The following is a 10,265-nucleotide window of genomic DNA, read 5'->3' on the forward strand; positions in this document are numbered from 1 at the left end:
CTGTAAACATCATTTCCTTCATGAGTTCTCCATGAAGCCAACCCATGCTCGTGCGACACACAAGCAGCTTTGGGAAATGACTTGCATAAAAAAGGAGAGCCCACATGGGCTTGGAAAGCTGTGAAGGGGGGAGCTCTCCTGCCTTTCTCCCAAGCTTTTCTCCCCCCTTGCAAAAGCAGTGAGGGGGGGCAGTTTTCCCATTTCTGCTGCCTCATATGGACAAAATTCCTCCACGTAGAGCTGACAAAATGGGAAACTCTCCCCACCCCAACTCTTTTTACATGGGGGGAAAAGGCAGGTGCTCTCCTTCCCGTGGCAGCAGCTTTCCGAGCCATTTGGGCTCTACCTTTTTTTTTTAATGCAAGCCATTCCCCAAAGTGGCTGTGTGTCTGCACAAACTCGGGTTGGCTGCGTGAAGAACTCATGAAGGAGGTAACGTTTACAGTGCAATCCTAAGCAGAGTTACTCCAGTCTAAATCCATTGAGTAACTCTGTTTAGGATTACACTGTTAGAGTGACCCTCAGAAATGATCAAAATGGTAAAAATGGAAAGACACTCAGTTGTCATTCTGCTGGGGAGGGGGGTGGGGCTTTGTGCTCCATATTTGTGTCCCCGTATTTGTACATACATCTGTGTGCTGTGTGTGTTTGTCTGTCTGAACAACTTTAACAAACAGCAGAATCTTGACTATGTATACCAGAAAATCTCCAATGCTTCCCTTAGCAGTTTAAACGTTTCTGTGCCCATCATTAGCCCCAGAAACTCTTCCCTTACTGCCCTCTTCCCTTACTGTCCATCATTAGCCCCAGAAACTCTTCCCTTACTGTCCTCTTCCCTTACTGTCCATCATTAGCCCCAGAAACTCTTCCCTTACTGTCCTCTTCCCTTACTGTCCATCATTAGCCCCAGAAACTCTTCCCTTGGGAATTCATCTTCCCAAGCCAGTGGGGAAGGGGGGGTGTCCCTTTATATAATCTATCCCCGGAGCTGCTCAGAAGCTATCCATGCAGGTTCCCTCCTTTGCTCGTTAAAGCTCAATAGTATCAGCCCACAGAATGTGTGGGTTTTGGTTTTTTCTCCACTTTTTCGATGGGCTGGCGCCCAGCAGTGGCAACAGGCACCTCTGATTCATCGACTGGCGAGGCAATTGGCACGTCGCATGCAGGTCTTTCCTTCAAACTGGCCTTTGTCACGCCATTCTGACTGTGCACTGGTCTTCATTAGCCCAAATAATTCATTAGATGGCCTTTTGAACATTCAAATCAGAACAAAGAATATTAAAAAAAAAGTAATTATACTTGGCAAAGTTGGGCCGTATGTGAAAATTGTATGCAAATGGCTGTCTAAATCAGGGTGGCATATCTTTAAGCAGATCGAGAAGTTGCAAAGCCGTCCCTGGCATCATTGATATGTAATCAACCTAGATGTATCATTCTGCTCCTTACTTAGGCAAATTTTAATGGCAATATTCAAGTAGGTAATTGGTATTTATCACAATGTCTGATGTGAAGAAGCTATAATCTTGTTACGAGTGGAACCGGACTGTCATAAATCAAGCGGCTACAAGGTTACTGCCAGACATCGGCAGGTTTCAGTTTCCAAGATGCTTTTAATCACCTTTTTCAACCTTCACCTGTTTTATTATTTTTTTAATGCAGGCAAACAAATGCAGGCTTTTTACCGAGTCCCTCTCTAGGACCAGTTAGGAAGCTTTTGGGTTACTGTTGTCCTCACAGAAAATCAGTTTATATGGGGTAAAGAAACACACCACACGGGTAATATGCACGTCTAGAAAATGAAGTTGGGTGGGATCTCATGGATCTGTTCCACAAATGGAAGCACTCCCCCTCCAGTGCAAGGAAGGAGATTTCACCAGGAGAAGGGTTGTGGCCCAGTGGGAAAGCATGTGCTTTGCATGCAAAGGTCCCATGTTCCCAGGTCTCAGGTACAAGCTGTAGCATCTTCAGTTACAAGGTTCAAGTAGGAGGTGATGAGAAAGACCTTGACTTGGGACCCTGGTGAGGTGCTTGTCACAGTAGGCAAGATTGACCTTGATAGACCAAGGTCGCTTCCACCTTGCCCCAAAAGCCATGTTTTCCCTGTTCCGAAGCTACATCTTCCTGATCTGCTTCAAGAATTCACCTTCCACATTCATCATCCTCATGTATGTTTTGTGGGTGTTTGTCGTGGGGGGGGGGGGAAGGTCCCAAAACAGAAATTGCGTTCTTTAACTACACCTCATCACAAATGACATTAGTGCATTTCCACCCAACTTACTTACTTACTTTACTTTTTCTTTCTTTCTTTCTTTCTTTCTTTCTTTCTTTCTTTCTTTCTTTCTTTCTTTCTTTCTTTCTTTCTTTCTTTGAGTGCATGTGGGATTGCGCTATACCATTGTCCTTTCTTTCAGTTTCTGTAGAAACTGGGCATGCGTAGTACTCCTTTATCGTTGACCTCCTGCTCAAAGTTTTAAATGCAAAAGTGTTTAATAAATATGCGAGCAGTAGAGTAGTGCTATTGTGCAATTCCATATCCTACTAAATAAAAGGCAAACTGTGTTCCCCACCACTCACTCCTTATCCCCGCGGAGGCTCAATGCACAGGGATAAGAAGCAAGTCGCAGCAGTGAGGCCCTCCCAAAGTCCCACAGCAGCAGGGGCGGGGCTCCCTACTGCCTCCACGGGGCCTTGGGAGGGCCGCACACAAGCCAAGTGGTGGCTGAGGAGTCAGAGGAGAAGGGCACCCCCCTCTCTTGCCCAATCACCCCCTTGACTGCTGCCATGGGGAGAGGTAGGGGGGAAGCACTGCTAAGGCCCATTGCATTTCCCCAAACAACGGGCCTTATTGAAAGTTTGAAATAAAATCAGAAATGGCATTTCATTCTCAATGTTGATCCTAGACTGATACTCTGATTGCTGAGCGATCCGATATAGCAAGCACTGCAGTATGATTCCCTTTGTATACATAGATATCGCAATAGCGCAAGGACTATTTTAAAAAGTTAAAAAAAGAAGGGAATTATACATTTGCGCATGCAAGCCAGACACATATGTGGGAGGGGTAATGGCAAGAGGAGGGGTTGGAGATTTGTGGGAGAGCACTTCAAAAGTGCAAAAAAGCCTCCACATGCATTGATAGGTAATAATCGTGCGGAAAAAGTGGCATCAAAAATGAAAACGGAATAAAACAGTCTCACAAAAAACGCTTAACAACTGGGATCATCACGACCTGCTTGCGCATGGGAAATGATGACGTGTGTAATGAGTGAGATAATCCACCAAAGTTCCGTTGGCAGGCCGTCTCATTAAGGACGTGTGGAAGCGACCCAATAGTCTGATTCAGTATAAAGCAACTTTATGTTTTCAGGGGGAAATGCTGTCATTTCTGATGTTTTGAGAAAGTCTGAGAAGACTGAAAAACAGGTTATTTACCTCAGTTCTGGGACCTATGCCTTTAAGAGGACAGAAGCAATGGGAAAGCCAGTCCAGTATTATTGTAGGAAGTAGGATTGCCGGCCTCAGGCCGTGAAATTCCTGGAGATTTTGAGAGTGGAATCTGCAGAGGGCATAGTTTAAGAGGGGAAGCACCTTAGCAGGGTAGAATACCAATACAGTCCACCCTCCAAAGAGCCATTTTCTCCGGGGGAACTGATCTTTGTCGTCTGGAGATCAGTTGTAATTCCGGGAGATCTCCAGCCACCACCTGGAGGTTGGCAACCCTGTGGAAGCTTCCAGATACATGGAGCCAAGCTACAAGTGACGCCTGACACAGGTTGGACACTTGTCAGCTTCCCTCAAGTTTTGATGGGAAATGTAGGCATCCTGGTTTTACAGCTTGGCTCTCCATTACAGCTGCAAGACCAGGATGCCTACATTTCCCATCAAAACTTGAGGGAAGCTGACAAGTGTCCAACCTGTGTCAGGCGTCACTTGTAGCTTGGCTCAGGGAAGGATTGCTTCTACTAGTGTCAGCTCTGGCAGGCAAACAGATAAACAAATCTTCATTTGTCAGACCAGGCACAACCACATTCAGGCAACAAACAAACTGGAGTTTGAGTTTATTGCTGGGCTTTTGCCGTCCTTCCCATTTCCCTTCATTTGGGAACCCAATATGGTGTAGCATATACAGTATTGAACTAGGATGTGGAAGAACCAAGTCTGAATCTTCACTCTGCCACGGAATATTGGTGGGCAATGTTGGGCCTGTCATTCTCTCTCAGCCTAACCTACCTCACAGGGTTGTTGTGAGACCAAATGGAAGAGAGAGACATAGGGTTGCCAGATGCATGCCTGGAACCCCAGGAGGCAGGGTATGGAGGAAAGGACATCATCAATGCACCAGCAACCGGTGAAGTCACCAATGCCCTAGGATTTCACCCGTTTCTATGGTGAGCATTGATTGGTAAAACCATAGAGATTGGCAAAATCCTAGGGCATTGGTGATGTCACTTGCAGGTTTTAGCCAGAAGTGGCATCAATGGGTCCCATTTTCTTTGGCAGTTCACTTGAGCAGTGGCAGGAAATTGGTGCTTGCCCACCAAAAGCGGGGAAATGACATTCCTGGGGGAAACAAAGTTGTAAACTGCTTTGCATCTCCATGGATGCAAAATCTATTCCCAGCTTCCTTTCCATGGAAGGGACAAGAACAGATACCAGGAGATCTGTGATCAATTCATTTTTTAAAAAAAAAATGTTCAAAGTAGTCCTCTAGAGTCAGATCAAGGCTGTAGAACTGTTGGAAAAGGAGTTTAACCTTTCTTCCTGTTTTCCCAGGGCAAATTACCTTTCCCTAACATGGAGGTACATATAGTATCTGTAGTACATATAGTATCTGTAGCTCATGGTAGGTTTTGCAAGAAAAAAAGAACAGGGGGGAGTTAAACGCACTTTTCCAGAACTGTAGCCCCAATTTGAATTGGATTCCCCCCCCCTACAGGCCAGTGGTACCTTTTGAAAGCATATGGAGCAATTTGTGATTAAATCTCTGTGTTTCATTTAGAGGGGGGGGAAGAGAGTAAGAAAAAGAGAAAAACGCACTAAGTATCTCACAGTGTAAGAGGTATTTTAGGAATGCCAACTCCAGGTTCAGAAATTCTTGGAGATTTGGAGGTGTCACCTGGGGAGGTTGGGTTTGGGGGAGGGGAGAGACCTCAGTAGGGTTTAATGCCATAGAGTCCCCCCTTCAGAGCAGGTATTTTTCTCGAGGGGAACAGATCTCTCTCATCTGGAGATCAATTATAATTCGAGGAGAGTTCCAAGCCCCACCGGGAGGTTGGCAAGCCTAGGGATTTTTAATCCTTGCTGGAAAACCCTCTAGACCCCAAGGCTGGAGGCAGAGATATAGAGGGTGACATTTTCTGTCTTAAACTTTTGATAGCCCTTTCCCTCCTGGCCTCTGTCCTCGTGCTGGAAGTTTTAGAGCACCCCCCAGTGTCTCAGCCATGGAAGAGATCCAGCTTTGCTCCAAGGCATCTGCAAGCAATTCCATGGCTTTATCTGATCTCTCTGTAGGGAAGGAGACAAGCCAGATTCCAGTTCTTTTGCTGAGCGCTTGGCTTTGCATCCCTTCTCTTGGAAACACGGACATCCCCTCAAGGAACAGGAGCCAGCCCTGTACAAATATGCATGCACGTGATCGCAGGGGGGTTGGAAGGGGCCAAGTTATTTTGGTGCCTGAATTCAAGCACAGGCCCTCTGATTGTCACACAATCCACCCAGTGTAGTCCCAGGTTTTTTTTCCCCCACCCTGGGTTCCAATAAGTTTATTTTTACACATCAGGGTTTGAGAAAGCAGAATATAACACAACCACCAAACAATTCTGTACAAGGGCCGATCTCCTGGGGTAGAAGGATGAGAAGATGCCGCTGCTTCAACAAACCTGCACCATCAGGGATGTCACCATGTTGTCAAAGGCCCTGGACTGGATTTGATCCCCGGGGTTATAAAAGGGGTTGCAGATGACATCTGTGTAGGAATTATGCAACTTTCTGAACATACTCCGGATTTCGTTGTCTCAAAGTGCTGTGTTGGAAGAATTTACCACCATAATGAACTTGACTTTGGAGTTGGTCACATAGCTGTATACTTTGTAATCTTCTGTTGGGTACAGCAAACCAGGTAGAGTTCTCTGTAGTCCACAAGTGCCTTTCCCATGGCTGAGATTTTCTCCTCCACAGGGATGAACCAATTGATTCATTTGTATATTTCATTTGTATTGTGTACACCTCTACTGTTGAAGTTTGCATGCACAATTCCTAAGGGATCGAATCCTGCCATTCCACTCTGCTTTTCTCTGTACCAAGGTAAATTCTTCCTCTGTACCAAGGTAAATTCTTCCTCTGGTGGAAGAGGCTTGGGATTGGACTGAGTGGTAGGATAGAAGCCACAGTATTTTGTATGCATACCATATGTGATGGTGGAAAGTGCCCTCAAATCACAGCTGACTTAGGGCAACCCCTGGTGGGGTTTTCATGGCAACAGACTAGCAGAGATGATTTGGCATTGCCTGCCTCTGCAACCCTGGTCTTCATTATAGGTCTCCCATCCAACTATTAACCAAGGCTGACCCTGCTTAGCTTCTGAGATCTGACAAGATCAGGCTCACCTGGGCTATGCAGGTCAAGGCATGCACACCATATATCTATATACTAGCAACAAAGCCTGTTGTGGCAAAAAATACAACAGGCTCTAGAAAGGGCAGGGGGCAGGCTGGGCATTGCCTCCTCCTCAGCACCCCAATCTGGGGTGAGTGGGAGGAGGACTGGGTGGCGGGGTCAGGCATTGCCCCCTCTCCAGTGTCCCGATCACTGTGGGGAAGTCCTGGGAGGCACGGCCACCCGTCCTGCCACCTCCTCACCCCGAGTGGAGGGCTGTGCAGGCAGGTGGGCCCTTCCCTCCACTGACTGATCAGCTGGGGAGGGAGGCTGCTGGCTCACCCACCGCCCCTTCCCTGCCGACCAATCAGCTGTGCATGGGGCCAGCTTTTCCATCACTGGTGCCAGCCAGTCGCAGTGGGGAAAGGCTGGGAGGTGCACCCGCTTATCCAGCCACCTGGACGCCCAGATCCGGGGGTGGTGGCTTGGCCAGTGGGCAGGTCCTTCCCTCCGCCACCAGAATCAGCTGGTGGTGAAGGGCTAGGAGGCGTGCCTGCCCACCCAGCTCCCAATCTGAGCACTGAGACTTTGCAGGTGGGCAGGCCCTTTCCTCCACCAGTCTATCGCGGACAGAAAAAGGCTGGGAGGCGAGCCATCCTTCCCGCAGGCATGCAGACTGCGCCTACACCACATAAAAGGTGAGTTGTTGGGAATACAGCTCACCTTTTATGTTTAAGGATATTTCAGCTTCCACTGTTTTCAGTATGGTAGACCTGGCCTTTGGAGACCAAGTCTACTTCTATTGATTCCAGTTAGTGGCAGACCAGGCATTCAGAGGCCAAGTCTATCCAAATTGATAGCCAATATTCTCCAAACCAAAGAACAGCTTGTTTAACTGTCAGAGTCAAAGACGGCGTCCGTGCATCAGGTTCTACACTGTTTTCGAATTGTTTATGTGCATATCTGCAGTAGTTGATGTTAGCTTAGTAATATACTTATAACATTTTCACATAATATTGACCCACAGTGTAGCTTCTGACATCTCATGAGATTGGATTTGCCTGGCCTATCCAGGTCAGAATTTCTGAAATTAGGAAACAAAATTAAGACAAAAATTTTTGGAAGTGCATGCTGCAATTGTAGGTATAGTACCATTTTAGGTACACAGACATATGATGCAATAAATCCTCCCCCCTCCCCCATTATTCTTTTCTGGACAAGTCAAGAGAGAGCTAGTCCCTTCTTGCTAGTTCATCTTGAGTCCCTCACATGGAGTTAGCAGTCAGGTGGACAGAAGGGTAGAGGGAGGAGGAGATCCTTCTATGCAACCGCAGAGACAAGCAAAGAGGCAGAGTGAGACATGTTTGTGAGTGCCGATAACCAGAAGGGCACCAGACTCAGGATGAGCAGGTTGGTGTCCTGTCCAGGGACTCCGACTGGCAATGAAGAAAGAGTCTGAGCAAAGATTGTTGAAAAGAAGTGGTCAAGCAGCCCTTTCCATCTCTAGAAATTGCATTTCTAAATGTGAAAAGGACACATGTAGTCTTGGGGGTACACAGAAATGCCTGCACGTGAGCTCTAAGGTGTTAGGCCATTTTGCCATTTCACACCCTGCAGTTGGCTGAGAAATATTGTCAACAGAGATGGCACATTATCTGAGAAGTGTTTTTTCCTAACAAATCTTTACAAACACTATTGAGGTTTTTTTAAATCCAGAGAGGACAGGCATTTGTGGAGTCAATGCACAAAGTATGCGATGGAGAGGTTCCAGAAATGCATATTTCTGCAAAATCATAAATTGAGTGTAGAATGAAAATGGACTTCCAAGACAAGCTGGAAACTCTGGCCCCATTCGATCAATCTTCCAAGTCTTACTTTCCACTGGTGCACCACAAGCTGCCTGCTGTGCCTGCCACACAACTCCTTAGGAGTGAAGACGTCCTCATATAGTTGTAAGGTCGAGGGTCACAAGGGTCTAGCAGACAGAGGACAGGGAGAGCCTGCAAAATTCCTTAGGCTTGATTGGGGTGGGGGCATAATTTTCTTGACATTGCAAAAACAAGGTAAAAGAATCCATCGGGTGACACCGTGTGTCAGGTCATGTCACAACATCATTAAAACGTTCTGTCTTGTTGACGAACAAGACAGAATGTTGCCACCATTTCTGAGATGAGTGATCCACTTGGCAGGCCATGGAAGCTTTTTCCTGCATTTGCTATGCAGCTGAGAATATTTCAGAAAGACAGCATCCCCCCGCCCCAAGACTCGACTTGAAGCATTAAGCCTTAATCCCATTAGAAGATTTGTAGCATATCAGCTTCCAATAGACAGATATGTCGCCGGACAGGTTTCTGCATAGATACCTCATGTGGTGCAAAGCTATTTAAAGGAAGATATCCTTCTCTACCCCCACACCTCCCCCTTTTCCCCTCCTTCTTGAGAGCTTATCTTTCTCCCAACACCATGCCTTCCTATTCGAATGCAGTTTAGCACCAGATTTTATAGAGTGCTCATGCTGTCGGGAATGCTCGGTAATATTCCGTTAACTTGCTGCTTGAACATTCCGGCACTATTCATTTAAGACCGGCATCTGGCATGTAGCAACAAGATGGCTGATAGAATAAAATTAGGGAGGTTGATCTGATTAAGGCGCTTGCATCAGGCAGCTCTCCCATTATAAAAATGCATACCCCGCAGGGGAATTGTGAAAGAAAGGGGAATGTCATTCCTCAGCTGCAGCGGAGACCCCAACAGCATTATGGAGACCTCTCTTTGTGCAAAGGAGCAGAACTCTCCTAGGGACGGGTGGTCTTTAAGGAAGATACATAGACAAGGAGGTCAGCTCCTGGTGAGGAGCTGCTTTGCAACCTCAGTTTCATTCGACAAGTTCAATTCAAGCCTGTTGAAATTAACAGACATTTATTTCTTTCATAAATTTATAGACTACTTTTCGGCCACTGCATTCAAGGCGGTTTACAATTCAAAAGAATTACTTTTGGCATGATACATTAAAGGGGAATGGAAGGCCAACAAGCCTAGCTCTCCCTCTGAACACCCTGTCCACTTTTGCACTTGATCCATAAACTGAGAACAAGAATGTTGCAGGGCCCAAGAGTGTGGTGTAGTGGTTAGAGTGTCAGACTAGGATCTGGAAGGCTCATGGTTCAAATCCCCACTCTGCCATGGAAGTTTTCTGGGTGACCTCAGATAGTCTTAGATTAACCTACCTCACAGGCTTGTTGTGAGGATGAAATGGAGGAGGAGAAAATGATGGGAGCCATTTTGGGTCCCTATCTGGGGAGAAAGGGCAGAGTATAAATATTTTCAGCCATGTGATATTGGAGGACACAAATATTGTTATTTTCATTTTTTTTAAATAAAAATATTTTATTCATGTAAAAAAGTAAACAAATATAAACACAATTAGACCCCCAGAGAGCGTGAGAGAACATACTAGCTTCAGACATAAGGACAATTTAAAAGGAAACCAAAGTCCATAATCTTTTCTCTGTGCTGGGATCCCTCTGAGTTCAAAATAATCAAAGACAGGATTCCAGATTTCTTCATAACTGATCCGTTGCGCACTATGATGCAAGCTACAGAATTGTTATTTTCTTAGTAAAACATTTTAACTTGATTACAGAAAAATTCAAAAATATTGCTATACTCTG

The 10,265-nt window shown here is 46.0% G+C and overlaps 1 pseudogene; it reads right to left on the reverse strand.

Annotated features, from left to right (window-relative positions):
• Positions 1 to 5,847: 5,847 nt before the first annotated feature.
• Positions 5,848 to 6,169, reverse strand: LOC129343563 (trafficking protein particle complex subunit 2-like protein; annotated as a pseudogene).
• Positions 6,170 to 10,265: the final 4,096 nt, after the last annotated feature.

Source organism: Eublepharis macularius, chromosome 15 (assembly GCF_028583425.1).
Source record: "Eublepharis macularius isolate TG4126 chromosome 15, MPM_Emac_v1.0, whole genome shotgun sequence".
Lineage (NCBI taxonomy): Eukaryota > Metazoa > Chordata > Lepidosauria > Squamata > Eublepharidae > Eublepharis > Eublepharis macularius.